The 25,871-nt window shown below is 40.1% G+C and overlaps 1 protein-coding gene across 1 annotated transcript in view; it reads right to left on the bottom strand.

Moving 5' to 3' along the window:
- C5AR1 (complement C5a receptor 1) overlaps positions 1-25,871 on the bottom strand; it is a 29,906-nt gene that overhangs the window by 3,751 nt on the left and 284 nt on the right. The window lies entirely within an intron of this gene.

The following is a 25,871-nucleotide window of genomic DNA, read 5'->3' as shown; positions in this document are numbered from 1 at the left end:
CATTTTTTTTCTAGCTCTATAAAATAATTACTTAGGAGTTTGGTATGACTCTGAATAAATCAATTTGGTAGCATTATTGTTTTTATTATTTTGGCAGAACCTATGTTGAGCAACTAATATTTCTTTTTTTAATTAAATTTATTTATTTGTTTATTTTTGTTTTCATTATTCACTTCTATAAGATTTTGAGTTTTAAATTTTCTTCCCCTCTTTCCTCTCCCCCTGCCCCAAGACAGCATGCCATCTGCTATAGTCTATACATGTACAATCATATTAAACATATTTCCACATGTGTTGAGCAATTAATATTTCTATAATTATTTAGGTGAAATTGAGTTAACAAGCATTTATTAAACACCAGCTATGTGCCAAGCACTATTTCTGAAAAGAATGCCTTGTAGTTACCTTCATACATCTCTTGAGTGTGATTTGGTAGATAGATTCCTGAATATTTCATACTCAGTCACTATTTTGAATGAAATGAACCTAGGTTATCTCAACTCCAACTCTCCCGCTCCCTTCACTGTGAATGGTATACTGTTGTAACCCTATCTCTGTTCAGACCAGAAATGGTCAGTTTGGTAAAAAAAAAAAAAAAGTCTACTTCACAAATATGGTTGAGAGAGGCTTCAAAGACTATAGTTGCCATTGGGAAAGATCTGGATATCTTAGTGGACCACAAGCCCAGTGTGAGTGAATGGAATGATTTGGTAGCCATAAAAGTTAATTCTATTTAAGTTTTCATTCAGAGAGATGCAATTATAAACCTTGGACAAGATATTTAAACCCTTTCAGCCTAATAACCCCTCCTTCACAGGACTTCTGTGGGAATCACATGTGTGTAGAGCACTTTGTAAACCTTGAATCTCTAGTCAAGCAGTTCTTGTTACTGCTTCTTTCCTCCCTCCCTTCCTCCCTCCCTCCCTCCCTCCCTCCCTTCCTTCCTTCCTTCCTTCCTTCGTTCCTTCCTTCCTTGCTCCCTCCCTCCCTTCCTTCTTTCCTCCCTCCCTTCCTTGCTTTTCATTCCCCTAACCTTAAACCCAGTGCACTCTGCAGCCCATGGGCTGGACCACAATAGGCCCCTGCCCAAGCTCCACTTAGAGTGATTATAACTAGCAACACTTTCTGTCGATTTAGTTACTTTTTTCTTTTGTTCATTAAAAGGGCCATTCCATGACTACTGCTTAAAGAGGCCTGTTCACTCAATGGGCATTACCTCCTTCTAAGTGAATACCTAAAAAGGTCAAGGTCTCCCATTGCATCCTGGGCCATCTCCAGTCATCCTTATGAATATCTGGTCACTGGATCCAGATGGCTCAGGAGGAGAAAGTGAGGCTGGTGACCTGTATAGCCCTCCTTCACTCAAAACAAAGTCTTGTCATTATTTCTCTGATGGCATAGTCTTCTTCAAAAATGAAAGATGAACACATGGTTCTTGTTACTATGAAGCATTAATAAAGTGTGTCCATGGAGATACAAAATCAAAAGTGATATTGTCCCTGTCCTCAAGGAGCTTCCATTCTGCTGAAGAAGATAATATATACACAGGCACATATAAAACACACACAAAGTCAGATCAAAGTAATTTGCGGGGGAGAGGGGTGAAAGGAGGAACGCCAGCAGCTGGAAAGGCCAGGAAAGGCCTCTTTGAGAAGGTGGCATTTGAGCAGAAGGTTGAAGCAATGCGGGTATCAGGGATCCTCTAGTGCAGGAGAGCCAAGAGAACATTCCTGGCATAGGGCACAGCCAGTAAAGAAGTGGGAGACAGTGTTATATTATTGCACATTGGGTACTAGGTACTAGAGGCTAGGTTATGAAGATCATCAGAGAGAAATAGTAAATATAAAGAGTTTTTATGTCATCCTAAAGATCAGAGTTTACCAAGTAGAACTGCAATTTAGGGGGGAGGGACAGTTTAGCTGCTGGGTGAAGGATGGCTTGGAGAGGAAAAAATCTTGAGGTTGAGAGGCCATTTGGGAGACTATTACAATTGCCCAGGCTGCAGAGTGATGAAGGCTTGAACTAAAATGGGGTGAATGAGTTTGGTGATTAGTTTTACTGAACTCCATTTTTACCACTTTCTTTCTTATTCTTTGATAAAGAAGAATGGCTCAACATATAGGGGAAGAGGGAAAATATATTCAGAAATTAAAATAATATTAAAACAAAATTTTAAAATTGATGTCTTTCCTATATAAGATTGAAATTAAACAATGTTTTAAATATGATTCCTGAGAGGGAGAAAAATAATAATTGAGAGAGAGGGAATAAAGGTGATCAGAACAAAGGTGATGACTGAGTTGCCATAGATTGTCCTGATCAGGTCGCATCTAAAGAATTTCATTCAGTTTTGGCTACCATATTTTAGGAAAGATGGAGGTGATCTGGAGTGTGCAATGGTAATTTAAGGTTAATAGTGAGTGAGGGGAGGGGTTAAAGTTTTCCCCGCCCATTAATAGACCTAAATACCTTTTGTTAATTTCTATTGAAGAGCTGGGTTAGAGGGTCCTGCCCTCTAGCTCTGACAAGTGTATAAATACTTTGAGGTGAGGTTTTACTTTAGGACTTACTCATTGGAAGTATTTGTTTGGTCAGACGAGACTCTGGGCAGCTGCTAAGGAACCCCCATCTTTGAAAACCTAGATATTGGTATTTCTTTCTCTGGTATATATGTATGGTCAGACACTTGGATCTGTCTGTTAATCTGTGACGTATGTTGGAAGACAGTTGGAAACCCCGTCTGTTGGTTTTTATTTCTCTGTATTTTCTCTGAAGTTCAGGGTGCTGACTTTTTCCCCCGAACTAAGTGAATGATATATGTGCTAGATTAAAGTAAATTGTTGACTGCTCAAAAGTTACCTTTCCTTTTAGAAAAGCAGATCAAAGAACCTGTGGCAGCAGGCCCTCCATTGTATGCCGGGGTCCTTGCTATTACAGATTGCAACCAGAACAGGCTGAACATGAGAACTAGATACCAGCCAATTCAGCATCCATTTAAACACTGATGGCCTGCAAGGCATGCCGGCTGCTGAGAATGCAAAGAGAAAAAAATTTTTTAAAAGTCTCTCTTCTGGAGGAACTTGTATTTTCCTAGGGGATGCAATGTATAAATAGATAAAGTTTTTTGAGGGAAGGGAGAGCAGTAGAGGGAGAGAAAGCGTGAGGAAATCCATAAGGGCTTCATGGAGGAGGTGACCACTAACTGAGTTGAGCTTTGGATTTTAAGAGGTGAAGGAAAGGAGGTGATGCTTCCCTACTATGGGGTGGAAATACCTCCAGGGGCACATAATGGGAGATGGGAGGTTGAGGCTGGAGAGCTCAAATGGGCCACTTTGGGCTATAATGCAGCATTTAAGAAGAAGAGTCATATGGAATAATAAAGCTAGACTAGGAAGTACTTTAAATGGGAATCTGAAGAGTCTGCATTTTATTTCAGAGGTCACAGATTTAGGGGCCTGGATTTGGAGTTAGAGGACCTGGATTGTAATCCTGACTTGTCCACTAACTACCTATATGACCCAATACATATCAATGAATCTCTCTGGGGCTCATTTTCTTTTTAGGCAAAAAATGGGCAGAGGGAGTTTCATGGTTACAAAAATATTCAGAATGGCATTTTTTATTGAATAGAAACAAAGGGGGTGACCATTAACTGGGGAATAGAAGAACAAAGATGGTCTATGAATGGAATAGAATACTGAAAGAAATGATGAAAAGGGAGATTCCCTTTAAGGCGGGTAGGTAGTGCTGCTGTGGATGGAGCTTTAGACCTGGAGAGAGGAAGACCTGAGTTCAAATTCAACCTCAGACACTATATGACCTTGGGTCATACACTTAACATGTGTTTGTCTCAGTTTCCTCATCTGTAAAATGGGGATAAAAATATGGTTGTTGTGAGGATCAAATGAGATAATATTTGTAAAGTACTCAACATAGTGCCCAGTGTGACTTTAAAAATAACATTACGGACTTCATTTTGCCTTTATCCACTATTTGGTGAAACTAAGTTTCACCTGATTTTGGAGAAGTTACAAGATTACTCCCCTTCCCAAAAGTTACCAACTTAAGAAATGTCATAAAAATTTTACCTGATCCACTCCATCAATAGGAAACCAGATGTCTCAATCTCTATAATTCTGTTTTTCCTGTTTTTTACTCCCTCTAAATTGTATTTTAACTGTGTATAAACCAAGCTTCTGCATCCTTGACTACTAAGAACTTTGGTCCCAGTTTATTTCTGCAACTGAAGCCATTGCTAAAAAAATTGTTGACTGGATGTAGCTACTTGGTTTCTTTATTCTGTCATAATAGTCATGGAGACCAACAAAGGCAATGAGGCTTCGAGTCTCCATGTGATGGCTGAACCTTCACTAAAAGAATGTCCTGGGACACTCTGGTAAGATTTCTACCAATGGACTTCCTTGGCAAAGGACCCATCCCCAGACCTCCCTGTCCTCCCAAACCGTACATATACAGATGATACCTCCTTAGAGGTGAGTGGTCCCTGACAAGGAAGTTCTTATTGGCCTGAGAATGGAGAAAGTTTCCCATTCATATAGGGATGGCTAAGGATAGAGCTCTAAGAAGACCCCCAAAAAGGCATAATTTGAAAAGATGTGCGTGTGTGTGTGTGTGTGTGTGTGTGTGTGTGTGAGAGAGAGAGAGAGAGAGAGAGAGAGAGAGAGAGAGAGAGAGAGAGAGAGAGAGAGAGAGAGAATAGCAATCTTAAGAAATGACTTTGTTGGGAAAAATCAGAAAAGAAAGCAAAGTTTCAAAACAGCTCTCCCAGGTATGGATGACATAAACCAGGGACTTACTTTCGTGGACTTTTTAAAAATTAAACTTTCATTGAGAGATAAGAATTAAAACTTCACTTCTATGTGTCTGTCTTGTCATATTATCTCTGTTTTGTGTCTTGGTAAATCAAACTAACTTTTTCCTGTGGTCTGATCAATCAAAAGAAATAGAGCACAAAAATTGAAAACTTTTGATAGACTTCAAAAAGAAAGCTCTCTCTCTGCCTTTCTAACTCTGGCTAAGTTGAGGAGGTAGACAAGAGACACACATAAGAAGGAAGGGAATCTTCATTTCCAGTCTGCAGAGATTTATGGCATTGTAAACCCATTAGAGTTTTTGAAAAGAAGTTTTTGATCCCATTGAGATGAAGATTTGAAAACTTTTGTAGAAAAATGCCTGCTAGCATTTTCAGACAGATGTATTCTATCAGGTTATAACATTTACCAAATGGAAACTCTTAGAAGTAAAAATTGCCGCATAAAATTATTTAGGTGAGGATGCTAACACTCTTGTCTTTGGAAGGATGAGACCCACCTCTTATGGCCTCCCCAAGAACCAAAGCAGGAAAATAAGAATATGAGGGTGAGAATTTCCTAAAGTTAAAACTGCAGAGAATAATTAATGCCTCAGGAGGACAATTAGACATAGACTCTATCCACCCTCTGAAAGTATGGGGGTGGTGCGGGGTGGTGCTATATTAAGAAAATAAATGCAATTGATTTGGTTCATTGGGTGATTTTTCAAAATGCCACCATGGATTTAAAAAAATGAGTTAACTGAAAAACAGTGGGCCCTAAAGTTTGAAGGATAATAGTAAATGGTCCTTGGGAAGATGAAGGTTCTAAATATCACTATTTGAGTTTATAAACCCAAACTTGGTTTGTTTGGAGTTTTGTCCTGAAACTAAATTACATGGTCTCATTTACAGTGTGATGTGTTCTTTTATTAGGAAAATTATAGTAAATTAGAACTTACTGCAAAATATATTTACTATTTAACAATATACTGAAAAATACATGGATCAGGAAAGACTGAATAAAAATCCAGTATTAGCTGGGTGACTTTAAGCAAGTTATTTCATCTCTGTTTACCTTTGATTCCTAACCTGAAAAGGGTAGTAAATAGTTATCACCTCCCAGAGTTGTGGTGAGGATCAGCTTATTGTACAGGGTTTGGCACAGTGCCTAGCACATAGTGAACACTATATAAATGTTGACTGTTATTATTAGTTTTAATTAAATGTAATTACTCCTTATTGAATTACTCTATACTGACTTTAGATGTGATTAGCATAGAATGCCAAAAGTGACAAAACTGAATAACTTTCTATGTAAGAAAACTTGAAATTCTGCTGAATTGATGCCATCTAACTGGTAGTGAGTTTTGTTTCATGTTTTAAATTCAGGATATTGTATATGCTATTACGGAGTCTCTAAAATTTCTTTTCTTAAAATTGTGAAATTTTGGGAACTATTGTATCAGAAATGCTATTAGAAATGTAATTTCTCCTTTTATCTAGATGCTGTTGGATTATGAACTGAGCTGTTTAAAGAACGTGGTTAAAAATGTGTGAAAACTGTTAACTATTTATTTTGCTTTAAAATGGACAATAATAACCACTCACTGTTGGGAGAAAAAGTAGTCAAGTCTTTTTTAAGTTATTGTTATCTGTGAGGTTCCTCAGGACTTTCTATTGGAGCAGTCACAAGATCTGATCAATCCTGCTGACCTCAGTGTGACAAAATTCTAAAGCATCAAAGTTTGAGAAACTAGGACCTCTCCCAGCCAAACTGAGGAAATTTACAAGTTTGTTTAAAGTAAAGACTGAAATTTAGCTAAGATTATTTGGCCATCACTTATGAAAAATTATGAAATTGTACCTATTAATAAATAGTCTCTATTGAAATTATATCTTTGAGCCAACTTAGTAACTTAAATAGTCCTTAGATGCCCAGAGGGCAGAAAAAGGAGAGTTTTCAAAGAGACAGCTTTAGGTTTAAGATTTAAGCTGCCCTGGGTGGTACTGAATTCCCTCTCCCTGGCAGGTTTTCAGGGAAACCAGGACTTATTCAGAATGTTATGAAAAGGGTTGAATGTCTGAAGCCCATGTGGCCAGAGGTCTCCAGTGGAGTGCCCTGGGGATCTCTTCTTAGTCTTGGGCTGTTTTACTTAATTTATCAATGACTTGAATAAAGGTATTGATAGCATGCTATTAAAACTGACAGATCACATCAAGCTGGCAGCAAGTCAAGGAAATACCCTGCATGGTCATGAGGATCCAAAAATTACTTGACAGGCTAGACTGGATTTTGGCTGGATCTAAATTGAATAGGGATACAAGTAAGGTCTTGAACTTGAGTTCAAAAAACAAGTCACAAGTATAAGATGGGGAAGGCACAGTTAGATAATTGTTCTGAAAATGTCTGGGGGTCAGAGTAGCCCACAAGCATAATATGAACTAATCGTGTGATAGGACAGCCAAAAATGCTGCACTAAATGGGGCAGAGCTTTCAAAAATAGGGAGGGAGAGTCCCCTTTTATGCAGCTCTGGACAGATGTCCTCTGAAGCATTGCATTCAGTTTGGGGGCACTTCCATTTAAGAAGGTGTTTGGTAAGCTGGAGAGTCTTTGGAGGAGAGCACTCAACATGGTGAAGAGTCTTGAGTCATATAAGAATTGGTTGATGAACTAGGCACGTTTCGCTGGAGAAGAGGAGGCTCAGTGGAGAATGGGATAGCTGCCTTCCAGTATCTAACGGGCTGTATGGAGGAGAGATTAGACCCAACACATTTGACCCCAGAGGACTGAGTCAGGAACAGTGGGTAAAAATGGGCATCACCATTAGAGACACCCAGGTGGAATGCGATTCCTCTAGAGGTGGTGAGCACCCTGTCCTTGGAGACTGGACAAGCAGTTGTTGGATGAGTTCTAGCAGAGATTCCTTTCAGACACGGGTTTCACTAGACTCTTACTAAGGTCCCTTCCAGAATCCAAGTCTTATCCTGACTCTGGGTATGAGTGGTCCTTAGATGGAACCCAACACCCTTCCCAACTCACATAGTGTGACCTCTTATACAAGAAGGGGATACTGAGGCTCAGAGAAAGGAGAACCTGTAGAACCAAGACAGGGACAAGAATACTTAGGAACAGAGGGCACATAGGAGTGATAGACTTCTTTAATAAGCTAGTGAACAGATATAGCAGGGAAAATGAGGGATGTAGAGAAGAAGAAACAGAATCATAGAGATATTAGAATCTAAGATATGAAAATGGGGATGGGGATGGGGATAGCACTGAGGAACAGTGAGAAAGAAAAAGACTGAAGGGAAGTGATGAAAGATGGAGAGGTGGAAAGGAGAGGACTCAGAGGAAAAGAAAAGATAAGAGACTGAGAAATAGAGAAAATGAGGAGGCTAAGGGCCCAAGAGAGGGGAAGACTGAGGAACAAGGGAAGGGGGAGACTAAAGGACAAAAACAGAAGAGATGGAGAGACAAAGAGAGGAGACTGAGAGAAGTTAGAGACTGGTATGATGGAAAGAAGGTTTGAAATTCCTGCCATCCCATGGAACATGCTGAAGAGCTGACTTTCCTGGTTCTGGTCAACTCCATGGGAGGCTTTGGGGCAGCTTCCAGCCAGATGTTGACTCAATGCTGAAAGGACTTTGCTATTACATGGCAGACCCTGAGTGGTCCCTTGTTCTCCCCCTACCATATAACTGGGAACTACATTAGTTAAGAGAAGAGACAAGAGTCTAAGGCTCATCAATTCTCCAAGGGGTATCCTATATCTCTGAGATTTCCAGCAAAGGATGAGGGAGGGCTGGCTTTTCTCCAGCCCAGCATTATGTTGATCACATCCATGTGGCAGCAAATACAGTCCACTGAAACCCCCAGATCTTTGTTTAGACAAGCTGCTGTCTAACCATGCCATTCCCAGAAGATGGGTTTGGCTTTATGGATTTCAATATATCAGTGGGCAGGGGTGAGAGAGGAAGAAGAAGCTTGCATCTATACCCTCTGCTTCCTTTTCTACTTTTATTTATTCTTACTTGATCTTAGGCAAATGAGTACCTATCCCAAGGAGGTGACCTTGTGAATTCAAAAACGGTAGCAACTGCTACATTCTTAGAAATGTCCACAGACAAGAATTGTGGTCCATGTATCAGAAGTTAATTTGGACAGTGCAGAGTCTAGGTGAAATATAAAATGCCTATGTAGCTATTCTGCCTACTGCGTTAAGTTCTAATAAGGTTTAAGTATTAGCCTCTTAATGGATTGTAACAGTAGTAATAAGTTATTGAATTCTGTTTTGAGTTATTCTGTTGATGCAGGCTGAGAGTTGTTTTATGGTTGTTAGCATTTCTTTTGTGGGTAAGAAGAAAATTACCTATCATATTCCTGATTCATATTGGATACCTTTTCACTCTTCCTTTTTTTGGGGAAGCCCTTGACATGAGTCATAACTTAAGCTATAAATAGATTTATCTCTGGAGCACTAGGTAGGAGTATAGTGATTCAAAAAGTATGATAAAAAGAGAACCCCAACTCTCATTCAAGACAGGATCCCCAGGACTAAATCCAGTCTAATCCACATTCCTGAGTACAGAAAAGTGAGTGTGCACTATCCCAGCACCTGTGGACCTACCAGGCTAGATTTATATAAACTGATACAAAATGAAATGAGGAAAATTCAGACAACAATTTACACAAAGTCTCAATGGAAGCAGAAACCACTACCACCACTACCATAATAGCAAAGAAAAATATGGAATTATAATGACCAAACTTGACCCAGGAGAAGATTTGAGAAAGTACACTTCCCTCAAATATTGGAAGAGGTCGACAACCACTGGGGTGGACCATTGTATGTGCTGTCAGGCACTACTCATTTGTGATTGGCTTGACTGGACTGATTTTATATTCCTTTTCTGTTCTTTGTTACAAGGAATGGCAAGGGGAAAGGGAAAGAAGGAAGAGAGCGATTTTCAGAAAGGAAAATGGTATCAATTGAAAGGACATCAGTAAATTAAAAAACAAACAATGCAGTAAAGATATCTAGGAGTTCACAAGAGAGAAAATCCAACAAAAGAGTCAGCAATTAAACCCGTCATCTCAGATGTCCCTTTGTGAATGTGCCACATATAGATAACAAGCAAGGAAAGGAAACATTCATGAAAGGTGACTACTATGGCCCCAGAGCTATCAGTAAGACTTGATGGGATGGAATTAATCAATCAATCAACAATCATTTAGTAAGTACCTAGAGTAGCTACAGGGACAGAAATAGTCAGGGAGACCTGAGTTCAAATCCAGGTTCAGACACTCACTAGCTATGTAACCCTGGGCAAGTCACTTAAGTCTGCTTCAGTTTCCTCCACTGTTAAATGGGGATAATAGCATCTACCTCCCAGGGTTGTTGTGCTGGTCAAATGAGATACTTGTAAAGTGTTTTGCAAATATATATAAATGCTATATTATTACTATTAATACTCTGTTCCAGAATGTGTGAGGTGCTAAGAACATAACTCTAGATTGAATTATTACTCTGAAAGATCCATTCGTTCAAAACAAAGAGGAAAGGAGAAGGGGTGGTGGGTGGTTTTGAGTTGTAAGAATAGATAGACTTGGAATTAGCTGTAGCCTTTACTAGAGCTTATTATATATTGTAGACGTTTATACCTCAGAAATCCTTAGGCCTTACAAATCAGGACTTGATTTCTTGTTTTATTAACAGTCTACACTTAAGAAAGTATAAAAATAATGCAGATTAAACTTCAGAGTGTGAGGTCAGAATTCCCACTTCCCCTTCCCCAGAGTCTGGTTATTTATCAGCATATTCTTGCATTGATCTATAAACATTCTCAGTAGAAATGCAGGAGAAGGCTCAGGGAATGAAGTCATCCTCAGACTAGAGGCTAATTAATAATAATAATTTACAAACTGGAATTTGTAAAGCTCTTTAAAGTGTGCAGAGTACTTAACAAATATCTCATTTGGGCCTCCTAAAATCTTTTTGTGTAATGATGTGGGGAAATCCAGAAATGAGAGGGGGGGAAGCACAACGGAAATTATTTGGCTGAACAAAGAGAAAACAACAACAACAAAAAAGTGAGTTGTCATCAAAATACTGGGTGTCCCAAAAGTTTTAGTACAGATAAGGGAGACTCTAGTTTGTCTATACATATGTGTGTAAATAGAATATATATGTATATGTGTGTGGATGGATAGATAGATAGATAGATAGATATAGATATAGATATAGATATAGATATAGATAGATGGAGAGAGAGAGAGAGAGGTAGAAACCTCCGATGAGTTTTGGTCTCTGGTCCAGATGAACTACATCCTTGGGTCCTGAAAGAATTGACATTATGTGATGACTGAGCCACAATTATTTGATATTTGAAAGCCACTGATATTTTAAAGATTGCAGAGAATGGAAGAGATAATACAAGACTGGAGGAAAGTTTAACTTTTGCCTTCATTTTCATTGAGAAAAATAAAAGGGAAAAGAATGGATTATGAAAATTATGGACCAGTAAGCTTGACTTCATTTTCTCTCAAAATTGTGGGAAGGAAAGAGGAAGTGGAGATGACAAAGAGAGTTTGGTTTCATCAGGAATAGATCAAATGTGAAAAAGACTAGGGAAGTAACTCTCAGGAATTATCCAACTCAGCAACTTAGGGTTCAACAACTTTGAAACACAAATGACTGGGGGAAAGATTCCCCATTCATCAAAAAGTTACACAAAAATTAGAAAACAACTGGGCAGAAATTAAGTGTACACTAACATCTTATACCACATATACCACAATAAGATCCATTTGAATTAAATGTAGTTAAACACAGTCAAATCATTTTTTTTAATTTGGGGAAAAGGGAAAGACATACCTTTCATAACTGTAACTGAAGGAAAACTCAACTAAATGAGGGGTGGAGGGATCATAAAATATAAAATAGACAATTTTGACCACATCAAATTATAATATTTCTGCATAAATAAAATCAATGCAGCTAGAATAAGAAGAAAAATTGAGTAGAAAAAAATCTTTGCATCAACTTTGATAAAATTTTGATATCCAAGATATATAAGGAAATGACACAAATACTAAAACAAACAGCTATTACTAAATAGGTAAGTGGTCAGATATTTTTTAAAAGAGTTGCAAAATCCCAGCACTAAGAGATAAAAAGAGAAATCCCATGTAAAGTTACGACAGACGCTATAAAATATTTGGGAGTTTACCTGCCAAAAGAAACCTAGGGACTATATGAACACAATTACAAAACACTTTTCTCACAAATAAAGTCATATCTAAGTAATTGAAAAAACATCAGCAGCTCATGGGTGAGCTGAGCTAATATAATAAAAATGACAGCTCTACCTAAATTGATTTACTTATTCAGTGCCATACCAATCAAACTACCAGAAAATTATTTTCTAGAGCTAGAAAAAATAATATAAAAATTCATCTGGAAAAAAAAAGTTCTAGTATATCAAGGGATTTAATTGAAAGAAATGCTAGGGAAGCTGGCCTAGCCCTACTAGTTTTAAAATTGTATTATAAAGCAACAGTCATCAAAACCACTTGGTACTGGCTAAAAAACAGAATTGTAGACCAGAGGAATATGTTAGGTACTCAAGACACAGTAGTCAATGAATATAGCAGTCTACTGTTTGATAAACCCAAGGACCCCAGTTTCTGGGATAATAACTCACTGTCTGACAAAAACTGCTGGGAAAACTGCATAATAGTGTTGCAGAAACTGGACATAGACCAATGCCTGACACCGTACACAAGAATAAAGTCCAAATGGGTACATGTTCTAGGCATAAAGGCTGATACTATAAACAAATTAGGGGAGCAAGGGATAATGTATTTGTCAAATTTATGGAGAATGGAGAAATTTATGACCAAACGAGATACAGAACATCATGAAGTACAAAATGGATTATTTTGTTTACATTAAATTGAAAAGTTTTTGCACAAACAAACCCAATGAAACCAAGATTAGGAGAGAAGCAGAAAACTGGGAAAGAATTTTTACAACTAGTGTCTGTGATAAAGGCCTCATTTCTAAAATATATAGAGAACTGAGTCAAATGTATAAGAATACAAGTCATTCCCCAATTGATAAAGGATATAAACAGGCAGTTTTCAGAGGAAGAAATTAAAGCTATTTATAGTCATATGAAAAAATTCTCTAAATCACTATTGATTAGAGAGATGCAAACCAAAACAACTCTAAGGTATCACATCACACCTGTCAGATTGGCTAACATGACAAAACAGGAAGATGATAAATATTGCAGAAGATATAGGAGAGTTGAAACACTAATTCATTGTTGGTGGATCTGTGAGCTGATCCAACTATTCTGGAGAGCAATTTGGAACTATGCTCAAAGGGCTATAAAAATGTGCATACCCTTTGACCCAGCATTATCGCTTCTAGGACTGTATCCCAAAGAGATCACAAAAATGGGAAAAGGCCCCACATGTCCAAAAATATTTATAGCAACTCTCTTTTTGGTGGCCAAGAACAGGAAATCAAGAGGATGTCCATTAATTGGGGAATAGCTGAACAAGTTATGGTATATGAATGTAATGGAATACTATTGTACTATAAGAAGTGACAAACAGGAAGACTTCAGAGAGGCCTGGAAGGACATATATGAACTGATGCTGAGTGAAAGGAGCAGAACCAGGAGAACATCATACACAGTAACAACTACAGTGTGCAAGGACTGTTTCTGGTAGACTTAGTCCTTCACAGCAATTCAAGGACCTAAAACATTCCCAAAGGACTCTTGAGGCAAAATGCTATCCACATCCAGAGAAAGAACTATGGAATTGGATCTCAGAATAAAGCAGACTATCTTCTTTTTGGTTTTTTAATGGAGAATGTTTTGTTTTTCTCATGATTTCTCTCATTTGTTTGAATTCTTCTGTGCAACATGACTAATGTGAAAATGTGTTTAATAAGAATGAAAGTGCAGGTCATGCCATCATTTCTCTGATGTCATGGTCTTTTTCAGCAACAAAGGATAAACACAACAATAACAACGTGTAGAACCCATATAAAACTGCATGTTGGCTCAGGGAGGGAGGAGGAAGGGAAGGGGAGAAAATTTAAGATTTATGGAAGTGAAAACTGAAAGCTAATTAATTTTTTAAAAAAGAGGAAAAAATAAAAAGATAAGTTGGAATGATGGGGTAAATCTCTGGGGGCAATGAAATGAAATAAATGATGAGTCAAGTGGGAATGATAGGTCAAATCCTGGGATGGGGGTGGGAGTAAACCCTGAATGATAAGAGATGAATAAAAGGTTCTATATTTGGGTCCAAGGAAATCAGCTTCCTGTGTACAAGAGAAGAAAAGGAAGCATCACTAGGTTATAGTTCACATGAAGATGGAGAGGGAAGTGTTACGCAGATTTTTGGTCTCAATATGAGTCAGAAGCATGACACAGTCAGCGAGAGCAAAGCAGAGTCCAGAATAAGGGAACTGATGGTCCTGCCCAACACTGCCCCACCCCAGGCCTTGTTTGGAAGCTCGGCTTCACTTTGGGGTCCTTCACATTAATAAGCTGAGGATGAGCAGAGAAGAGAAACCAGGATGGTGAAGAGACTTGAGTCAAGGGCCAGTGAGGAGGGCTTGGAAAAATAAACAAACCTGAAATTGTTTAACCTGGAGGAGAGAAGATGTAAAGGGGTGGGGGTGGGGTGACAACTGCCTTCGAGGCTGTCCTGTGGGAGCAGAGCAGAGAGGAGACAAAGAGGCAAGTGTAGGCTGGATCCCAGCTCCATCAGTCACTTAACTACTCAAGGGACTTTGACCAAGTCACACTCTGCCTCCAAGCCTCAGTTTCCTCATCTGTAAAATAAGGGGATTGGGTTTTAAATGATCACTGGGGTCCCTTCCAGCTCTCAAACTAAGATCTGTGAAAGGAAAGAAATGTCCTAACCTCCACACTCTCACACCTCCCTCCTGTAATTGTTGAAGTAGTGGGATACCAACATGGAATGAGGCATTTGTTGTCGGACACATTCAATGGGTTCACTTTGTTTTGCCAAACTATGTCTTAGGTAAGAGGGGAAATTCTAGGGAGTGAAGGAGTGATACCATTGTTTAACAAAGACTATCAATAATAGCTAGTGATCCACCTGCAGAGAAAAGAACGGATGGCATCTGAATGTAGATTGAAGCAGATTTTTCTTGCTTTCTTCATTATCCTTGGGTTTTTTTGGTCTGCAGATCATGGCTAATATGGAAATGTTTTGCATGACTGCACATACATAATCCATATCAAATTGCTTGCCTTGTCAAGGAGAATAGCAGGGAGGAAAGGAAGGGAATTTGGAGCCCAAAATTTAAAAAAAAAAATAATAATGTTAAAAATTTTGTTTCTGTGTGATTGTGAAAAAAAATAAAATGAAAAAGATTTTTAAATAATAACACCTAGCATTTTTATAATGCTATAAGACTTGCAAAGCACTTTATATGGGCTATCTCCTTTTATTCTCATTGCAATCCTGGGAGGTAGATGTATTATTATCCCTATTTTTCAGATGAAGAAACTGAGGCAGGCAGAGGGGAAGCAACTTGCTCAGAATCACTCAGATAGTAAGTGTCTGAGGCCAAATTTGACCTCAGGTCTTCCTAACTCCAAATCTAACATTTTATACCCACTAGGTCACTTAGCTATCTCAATAAAATACTTTAAAATGTTCATAAAAACTAATTAAGCGAATACTTTTAAGTTAATTAAAAATTTTAATTGAATTAAATTTTAAATTAATTTATAATGTTTTAATTAGAGTCCCTTCTAAATCAAAAGTTTTGAGATTCTCTGATCAGGCTGGCAAAAAGGTATGGAAATGTTGGATTTGTGCCTCAGGAAAAAGCATCCACATGGACAAGATCATAGATTCATGGGAAAAATGAAGACAAGGAAAAACTTTCATGATGATAAAAGCTGTCCCAAAATGGAATAGGACACCTTAGAAAGTAGCAGGCTATCCTCCCCAGCCTCAGCCCTGGCTCCCCCATGGGAGGAATCCAAGCAAAGCTGAAGCACTTATTGTTGAGGTCATCATAAAGGGAATTTCTGGGCCTCTAGGAAGCTGTGAGTTTGTTTCAGGAAGCCTGAGCTTCAGACTGGAGACTAAAAGACTGAAAGATGGAAGGAAAAATGAGGTCAAGAGAAGAGGGTGAGTTTGGAACCAAAAGGGAGAACTGAGGGACAAAGAGAGGACAGGGTTAAGGATGGAGGGAAGTAGAGAGGAGAAACTGAGGGGGGAAATAGGGGCTGCTAAGGGAAGGTGGGGCAGAAAAAGAGTCAGAGGAAGCTATATTTAAAGTCTAGAGGGAGTTAGGAAGGAGCCAGGGAGGTGAGGGAGAGAGGGGGAGACAGAGGGGAACATGAAGAGGGGAGACACTGAGAGATACAAAAAGGCAGAGACTGAAGGATGAAAGAAGGACAAGGGATGGAAAAAGGGGCAACGGGGAACAGGGAGGGGGAGTATGTTAGAGAGAAGAGGACCAAGGTCACAGAGAAAGGGGAAGGGGAAGGAATGGACGAGGCTAAGGGACAGAGAGGAGGGAGACAGAGGGACCAGGGAAGGGGAGAACAGAAACACAAGGAAAGCAGAGATAGAGGGGCTGAGCTGTACAGAAGAGGAGCTGAGGGCCAGAGTAGAGTGAGAGGAGGTTAAAGGACAGAGGAAGAAACTTACAAAGAGAAAGACTGAAGAACAAGGAGGGGACCTGAGGACCAGAAGCAGAGAGATTAATTTCAATTACACAAAACTGAACGATGTTCACACAAACAAAACCAATGCAGCAAAGGCAAGCAGAAATGGAGAGAGAAGGGAACATGCATTTATTAAGAACCTACTCAGTGAAGGCACTGTGCTAAGTGCTTTACAAATATTTTCTCAATTCATCCTCACAATAACCCCTTGAGATAGGGGCTATTGTAATCCCCACTTTACTGTTGAGGAAACTGAGATTGAAAGAGATTTGGTGACTTGCCCAGGATCATCCAGCTAGGAAGTGCCAAAGGCTAGATTTGAACTCAGGTGTTCCTAACTCCAGTTCCAGCACTCTATCCACTGTTCCACTTAGCTGTCAAGGGGAACTGTTAATTGGGTAAAATAAAATTGTTTGTATCAATATATCTGATGATATTCTAATCTCCAAAAGAAAAAAAAGAGAATTAACACAAATATACAAGACCAAGAATCATTCTCCAAAGATTAAGTGGTCAAAAGATGTAAACAAACCTCTCAACAGAAGACATGCAAAAACCTGACAACCATATGAAAGACGGCTCCATGAATAGTAAGAGATAGGCAAAATGAAAACAAGGCTAATGTGACCCTCATACCAAGAAAATTGGCAAAGGTAACAAAAGAGGGGAAGAGACTTTTAGAAGAGCTACCTGAACACAGGTACATTAATACATTATTGATGGAGCTGTTCATTGATCAAACAATCTGAAAAGCAATTTGAACTTATGCTGATGGGAAAGTGTTCCTAAAGCAACCATGCCTTTGACCCAGAGATCAGTTGATGGGCAAAGATCTCAAGGAGGTTGAAGACAGAAAAGTCCCATATATACCATGGAAGCCAAATATTGGGGTCTCAGATGAAGAGACAAGTGGAAATTAAATAATGTGTAAGACTTAGGTAAAATTTACTAGGTTTCCATATTGTTGATAGAGGCAGCTAGGTAGTATAGAGGATAGAATGCTATTCTGGGAGTCAGGAAGACTTGAGTTCAAATCTGGCCTCAGACACTTACTAACTGTGTGACCCCGGGCAAGTCACTTCACCCTGTTTGCCTCAGTTTCCTCATCTATAAAATTAGCAGAAGAAGGAAATGGCAAACCCCTCTAGGATCTTTGCCAAGAAAATCTCAGATAGGAGAGCCAGACATGACTCCCCAAGAGCAAAACAATCAACTGTTGTTTGCATTTATCTTTTCCTGTTAGAGGCCAACATCACGAATTATATCTCTGGCTTATTTCCCTTTCCACCTGATAATGATTAATCTTGGTAATGTTTCTCTAATTTTAATGCAAATCCAAGGATCAGAAACAACTTCTAGAACTTTCCAAAAGTATTTTCACAAGGGTAAACTAAACCCAGACTGCTTGAGGGCAGGGGATCTCCTTAGAGATCAGCTGTCCTCTAAACAGCGGTATGATGTGATTAAAAAATTTTTTTTTAAATTTTTATTAGACTTCCCTTCCTGGGAAGATGTCTTCAGGGTGGAATTCTAAGTCTGGAAGATTGTGTGGCTGTCTTGGAGAAAAGATCCACTGGAGATAGAAAGGGAATGTTTTTATTCATATGTGTGAGTCCAAGTCCTCAGTGGAGGGAGGAAAGAAGAGAGGAAGAGAAGGGAAGGGAAGAAAAGGAGGGAAGAAACAAGCATTTATTAAGCTCCCACTCTGTGCCAGGCACTTTTTCACAAATAGTATCTCATTTAATCTTCACAACAACCTTTAGAGGTACATGCTATTTATTATCCCCATTTCATTAGTGAGGAAACTGAGACAGAGAGAGGTTAAATGGCATGCCCAGGGTCACAGAGCTAGGAAATATCTGAGGCTAGATCTGCACTCAAGTCTTCCTCACTCCAACTCCAGTTCTCTATTCATCATGCCACCTTGCTGCCTCTACTTACCCTCAACTTAATGTTTTGTCCCCCTGAATGCTTGCTGGAGCTCCTAAGAACACCTTTCTCAAGAGACTTTGGAAAGTGTCAGACTCTCATGTTAGCAGAGGAATTCCTACTTTGGAACACACACCAAAGAACATGATTATTGAAGTATTCCCAAGAGGTTGAATATGGTCTGGGTAAACCAAGAATTTTGGTTCTGGGATCATGAATTATATCTGGAAGAAGTAAAGGTCAAGAGTTCCATACAGGAATTACAAGGCAGAGAACAAGAAGGGACAAGGACATTCGCGTAGAGATCCTAGCATCCTAGATTTGGAGGTAGAAGGAACCTTGGAGATTGTTGTTTGACTCATGAGGAATCTGAGGCCCACGGAGGTTAAGTGATTCACCCAAAATCTAGAAGGCAGGATGTGGAAGAGCTGCATTCGAGCTCAGGTCCTCTGCCTCTAAGCTCAGAGTCCTTGAACTACATCTATTTCCCTGAACTATATGACTTCCTTTAAATTAAATAATGATAATCAACGCATGGTGGAAGGACCCTTTCCTCTCCCTCTCCAATTCAAGGCATTCACGGTTCTCTCTCTTTCCGGTCAGTTTGCTGTAGTAACAAAAAACCTTTCGTTAAGCTGATGAGTCAGAACTGCCTGGGTAGGATGTAAGTTTCTTGAGGTCAAGGACCACAACTCAGGCTTTCTTGGTGTCTCCATTCTAGCACGTACCTAATAAATTCTTGTTGATGTTGGTGATGAATACAAAAGACTCTAAAAACCTAACAAACTCTCCCTCTTACTTGGCTATGAGCAAGGTAAAAACTTCTGTAGGCCTATAGGTGGGAAGGGTAGAGGGGGCGTAGAGCTCATTTTCCTACGTGGCCACCATTTGTCTGTGAAAGCATGGTGTCAATGTGTCTTGTCTCCGTAGTGTTTTTTGTTTCCTGATCTTAAGTGAAGCCGTACTGGGAGACTAGATCAGTTTAAGCTTCAAAAAATCAGACAAGCCACCAGAGGTCCAACCACTGTAGTCCACAGCAGTGCCTGCCAGTAACCACAGCATTAAGTCCAACTGTGGAGCCAGCTCTGAAGAGTGACCTGCTTGACTCAGCCCAGCAGGGAATTGAGCCCCCATGTCCTGCTAGCAGGGAAGCAATTTGTCTCTCAGTCATGCCACTCCCAGAAGGAACAAATGTTTGGTAGTCACCAAGTTAAGTCTAAGTCCATTGTCCCCAGGGACCAAGCAGGCCTGTAGAGGGAAGAGGGCACTTTGGTTCCAGGGGATGTTTTCATATTTATGTCTTTGTTACACTTCTCAGAATATATCACTTTTGAAAAGCAGATTTCTATCAATTGGTTACTTGATATTAAGGAGCTATCAACTGATTTGATGGTATTGGAGAGATATCTGATGATTGATATTGAGGAGAACATACCAGGTGGGGCTTAAGAGCAATAGTATTGGAGAACAGACCACAATCCCTTGAGGTTATCCCTACAACTCTGAAGGGAGAACCAGCCATACTCTGAGGACCCAACTGAATGGTGCTGGTCAGGTCTAGAAGAATAAAACCAGAGCCCAAGTGCTACATATATAATATAATGGTCATAATTGAAACTATACAATATTAGACACAAAACAGATTAAGAACAAAATAGACAATCTGGAATTAGAAGTAAACTCCTACCATACAATAGTGTCAGATAAATTTAAGATCTGAAAATATCAGGAGAGAACTGTAATATTTAATTTTAGAATTTCAAGAAAATTGCATGGCAGTATAGCAAAAATTGGTATTAGAACGACATGACATAATAAATTCCAAATAAATTAATGATCTGAATTTTGAAAAAAAGAGATGATGATGACAATAATGATGGAAGAGGAGAAGGAAGAGGAGGAGATTGATGATGATGATGGAGGAGGAGAAGGAGAAGATGAAGGAGAAAAAGGAGAAGAATGAGGAGAAGGAGAACAAGAAGATGAGGGAGGAGGAAAAGAAAAAGAAGGAAGAGGAGATGACGATGATGGAAGAGGAGAAGAGAAAGAGAGAGAGAGAAAGAAGAGAAAAGAAAAGAAAAAGAAAAGATCTATAGGACTTAGCAAGGAGAGAGAACTAAAATTTTAGCTATATAAAGGCAAAAGACATGAGAGAGAGAAAAGCAGTGTCATGTAGTATGAGGGCTGCTGTTGCAGTCAGGAAGATAGTCCATCTTGGACACGCACTAACTGTATAATGGAGAAGTTACTGAATCTGGGGTAATGCCCATAGTTAACTTCTTAAGATTATAGTTTGAGTATCAGTGGCTAATATAAAAGAGGGGAGGAAGTTTCCACATCAGAAGTTCCCTATACTGATGAAATCATGGGACCAGAACAAAACAGAGCAAGAAATTGAGTTTGGCTACATAAAAATAATTTCTTCATCCAAGCTACGCAATAAACAGGAAAGAAACATATTAGGAAAAAATTGCCACAAATGTTTCAGCTAATCTGATATTCCAAATATTTTTTTGAAGTTCATTCTATTTTATTTTTTCTTTTTAATATATATTTTATTTTTCCCCAATTACATTTTAAAACATTTTTTTTAAATATTCGCTTTTTAGTTTTAAGTTCCAAATTCTATCTCTCCTCTTCCCCTTCCCTGAAACAGTAAGCAATCAGATATAGGTTGTACATGACATTCCAGATCTACAAGGAATTCACACAAAGCTGTAAAAGTGAATTCCATTCTATAAGGGAGAAGTAGGGGGATTCATGAAGACAAAAAAATGGAAATTATCAGTAACCATCTGAAAAGATGTTCAGACTCTAACAATCAGAGAAAGACCCATGAAAACATGCTCAGGACACCACCTTATGCCCATGAAGCTTAACTTCTGTCTACCTCAGTTTTCTCATCTGTAAAGTTGGGATAATAAGAACACCTAACTCCCAGAGTCATTGGGAGGACCAAATGAGATATTTGTAAAGCATTACCTCAATGCTAGAGATGATCATGATGACGATGACGATGACGACGACTAATATAGTCAAAAATAAGAAAGTTCAAACTTGATAGGACTTTGGAAAAGCAGGAAATTGAAGAAATTACTCTCGGAGCTATGATACAACAAGTCCAGCTGTACATAGAGATAGTCCCACCCTTTACCTTACTCTCACCCACAAGGGTTCTTCCAACATCCAGAATTCTGAAGTTCCTTTGCCCATGTATAAACTCATGGTTCTGTCTTTCCTCCTCTTCTGCCTTCTCTTCATCCTCACTGAGACCTCCCCTCCCTCTTGCCATGTCCCAGGTCATCCCCCTTGCCTCAGTGTTCCAGTGGGGTTCACCAGCTCGGCTCCACCCTGGCCTGTCTTCTTGCACACCTCACTCCCTGGGCCTGAACCCTGCATGGCTCCCACTTTCTACCACCTCCTCTGCTCACCATCTGCTGATGAAGTGGTCAGACTGGAAGAGGTAACACACCATAACCATGTTGGTTAAATAGCAAACTGATGTCATCCAAGTCCAAGAGGGTCTTCACTGAGGTCAGCCTACCCTTCTACTCCTGCCACTGAAGGTGGGCCAAAACTCTCCTCAAGTCTCTCATGACCCTCTCAGCTGAGGGTAAGGGACTCCTCTTTTATTGAGAAAACAGGGGCCATTTGTTGTGGATCTCATCTTATCTCCTCTTGACCTATTATTTCTTCCTTTATGTCTCCGATGAAGACAGAAATGAATAAGCATTTACTAAGTGGTTACTATGTGCAGGTATTAAGGGCTTTGCAAATACCTCATTTGGTCCTTACAACAACATCTTTGGGATGGAGGAGCTGTTATTTCTCTCATTTTTCCCTCTTTGAACAGAAGTTAAGTGACTTACCTATGGTCACACAGCTACTATGTGTCTGAGGCTGGATTTGAACTCAGATTTTCCTGACTTCCAGTCCAGTACTGTATCCATGGTCTTTCTCTGGGCATCTCTGATCCCCTCCTCTCCTGTCCTCTTCAGCAGATTGCTCCCGCTATCACCCTCATTCTCTCATTAATCTTTAATTTCTCTTTATACTCTGGGTCCTATGAATGGAAGGCCCCAGACCTTGACCTCCATATTGATTTTTTTCCATTCTAGATGAAGGGGATAGAACCTCCCATCTTGTGAGTTTTGAAAGGTCAGGAGGGCATCTGGACATCCCAGTATTCCAGAGCTGCCAATACCCCCAAGAAACAACCTCTGGGAGTAAATTTTGGCCAGCAGTAACTGAGATGTGAACTCATCAGGCAGGTCTACCATGTGTGGATATGAGCTTGGCTGGACTAATGTGAGCAAAACATTTTTATTTTTTCTGATCACTGATATCTGATGGCATTAGATAAAAGAATCCCCAAACTCATCAAGGTATCCTAGAGTCCTGAGGGGGTAGATATAGCCTACCTGGTTGGGAAGAGTGAGCCAGGCCTATGTCACAAGGTCTAAAACAAAATTCATCATATTTCCTCAAATATCTAGCCTTCTTCTGAACTCCCTCATTACTGTGGAGGGTCCTACCATCCTTCCAACGACGCAGGTCTACAACTTTAGACTCCTCTCTCTCATTCACCCCACATAGCCAAGCAGTAGTCAAAGGTTGCCATTGCTACCTCTGTGATATCTCTTATATCCATCCCATTCTCTGTACCCATACAGCCACCACCCAACACCTTGGACCAATGACCCCCAAATAGGTCTCCTTGACCCAAGTCTCTCCCATTCCTTCTCTGCTCAGCTACCAAAGTGATTTCCTACAGTACAGATCTGACTATGTCACCGTCCCCAAAGTCCATTCAAAAAACTTCAGTGACTCCCTAGTTCCTCCAGAATCAAAAATTACTCTTCTGTTTGGCATTTTTCAATACCTTTGTCCACTCATCCCCGACACACCTCTCCTGTTTTATTGCTCTTCTCCTCCATAAACATTATGTGCTGCCATGTTGGACCTATTACTGTCCCTTATAACTTGTCCTCCCTCTCCAGTCCCTATACCTTTGCAATGGCTGTACACCATTCAGGGAATGCACTCACTCACTCAATTAGCATTTATTAAGCTCCTGCTACGTGCAAGGCACTGCGCTAAATGCTCTGGATATAAAAAGAGGCAAAACCCCGTCCTTGCTCTCAACCAGCTTACAATCTGATGGGGGGAGAGGGAAGTAACATGCAGACAAATACACACAAAGCAAGCTATATACGGGATAAATAGGAAATAATCAACAGAAGCACTGGAATTAAGAGAGGTCAGGAACAGCTTCCTGTAGAAGACAGAATTTCTCTCCAAACTCCTACTTCCCTCAAGACTCAGCTCAAGCTCCCTTTTCCATGTGAATTCTTTCCTGATCTGCACCAAAAAAAAAAAATCAACTTGTAATCACTTTACTTCTATACCTAGGCATGGCCAGACTATAAGCTTCTCGAGGTCAGGAAATGCTTCCACCTTAGTTTTTGCTTAGCCAACATCAGCTCCTTAATAAGTTCATCTTGGTTGATTGACTTGGGGGAAGGAACACAGAACTCTTTGTGTGTTGGACCCAATAAGTAACTTCATGGCTAGCACCATACATACCCCAATGATGGCACTGAAAAGAGAAGTGAGACCTAGCTGTGCACAAATATTCCTTTGCAGCAAGAACTACAGACAACTTTTGTCTAATCAATGGAAAATTGCCAAATTGATCATGTTATGTTTCAAGGAAGGGAATGTTATTGTGCTACCATTATCACAGCTGGCATTCCTATAGAGCCTTCTATGTGTTAAGTGCTTTACAAATATTCTCTCATTTGAGACCCACAACAACCCTAGGAGGTTGGTGTTGTTGTTATTTCTATTTTACAGTTGAGGAAACTGAGGTCAAGTGACTTGCCCAGAGGTCTGAGGTGGGATTTGAGCCCGTGTCTTCTTCCAGATACCAGGCCTAATGTTCCATCCACTCTGCCATCTAGTGGCCTGGTGAAGTAGAACACTCCACCTCCAGGTACATAATGTTCCAGTAACGGGACACACACACACACACACACACACACACACACACACACACAGAAAACATGGAAACAAGGATGATATGGGTGCTGCTATGTGAACATCAATACTCACATCTTTGGGGGGAGGGTTAACTAACTGCGAATAGCAGAAAACTTGCAGAGGAAACCTGCCATCTGATAAAGGGCTGGACTGGGTTGGAGTCAGGAAGACCTGAGTTCGAACCTCTCTTCTGAGCCTGACTGGCTGTGAAAGTGCAGGATAAAGGTGTCCCCCCCCCCCCCCGCCCCGAGTCATAGACAGTACCAGTTTCTTTGTAGGAAGGAGATATGAGGCAGGAAGGTTGATGAAATTACAGCTCCTTGCATAACCATCTCCTTCTTTCCACCCTCCCCTTCCCCCTGCCTCGAAAGCCCCCTATACTCCGTTTTCCCCTTTCTACAGCCAAGCACCATCTTGTCGGGCTGTTTCGTCTTTCAGGTTATTGCTGTGTTATTTAATTTAGTTTTTTTGTAGTCGGGGTTAGTGATCAGGGTTAGGTCATGGATGGAGCCCATACCTATGAATTCAGCCCAGGAAGGAAATTCTGGTAAAGAGGTTTACCTCAACAAGGCAGCTCAGCAACACCAATCTGAGGGATACCCCAGGGGATTTGAGAGCTGAAGGGACTTTGCCAGGGCCACACACCACTAGGTATCACCGACAAAGGTGGTCCTCTAACCACTAAGCCATGCTATTTTTCTTCACTTCTTATACTGTTGTTTCCATATTTGAATATCTACACTCGTCAGTGGAAATTAAAATGTGTTTTTAAAAAGAGAGGCAGAGAGAAGGAACCAAGAAAGACAGAGAAAGAGAATGGAAATGGAATGACCGAAATGGAGGGGAGAATGTATGACATGGGAGAGACTGGAGGGCAAAGACATGGTGAGACTGACAGGCAGAAATAGAAGCATCCAAGGAAGGAAGGAAGGAAGACTAGGAGCTGGGAGGAGACTGAGGGACAGACACAGGGATCCTGGGGGATAAAAAGGGGGACAGGGGGAGGGAGGAACACAGAAAGGGGTAACAGGACCAGAGGATGGAGATGAAGGGGCTAAAACAGAGGAAGACTGAGAGGGAAAAGTAAGGTGAGGGTCAGAGAAATGAGAGACAGAAACAAGGAGATAGAGAGGGAAGAGGGGACAATGAAGGGCATAGATAAAGGGAGACAGAAATGGGAGAGAGACAGATATAAAGGGAAGACTGAGGGACAGAGATGGGGAGGCTGAAGGGACAGAGAGAGTAGGAACTAAGGGGCAAAGAGAAGAGACTGAAGGGAAAGAGGACAGAAAGGAAGGATTGAACAGAGAGAGGGGAGACAGGGACAGAGCAGGAAAACTGAAGTGA

Source organism: Notamacropus eugenii, chromosome 5 (assembly GCF_028372415.1).
Source record: "Notamacropus eugenii isolate mMacEug1 chromosome 5, mMacEug1.pri_v2, whole genome shotgun sequence".
In the NCBI taxonomy this organism is placed as follows: Eukaryota; Metazoa; Chordata; class Mammalia; order Diprotodontia; family Macropodidae; genus Notamacropus; species Notamacropus eugenii.
Note: the sequence above shows the minus strand (reverse complement) of the source record. Positions and strands in the feature narration are given on the sequence as shown.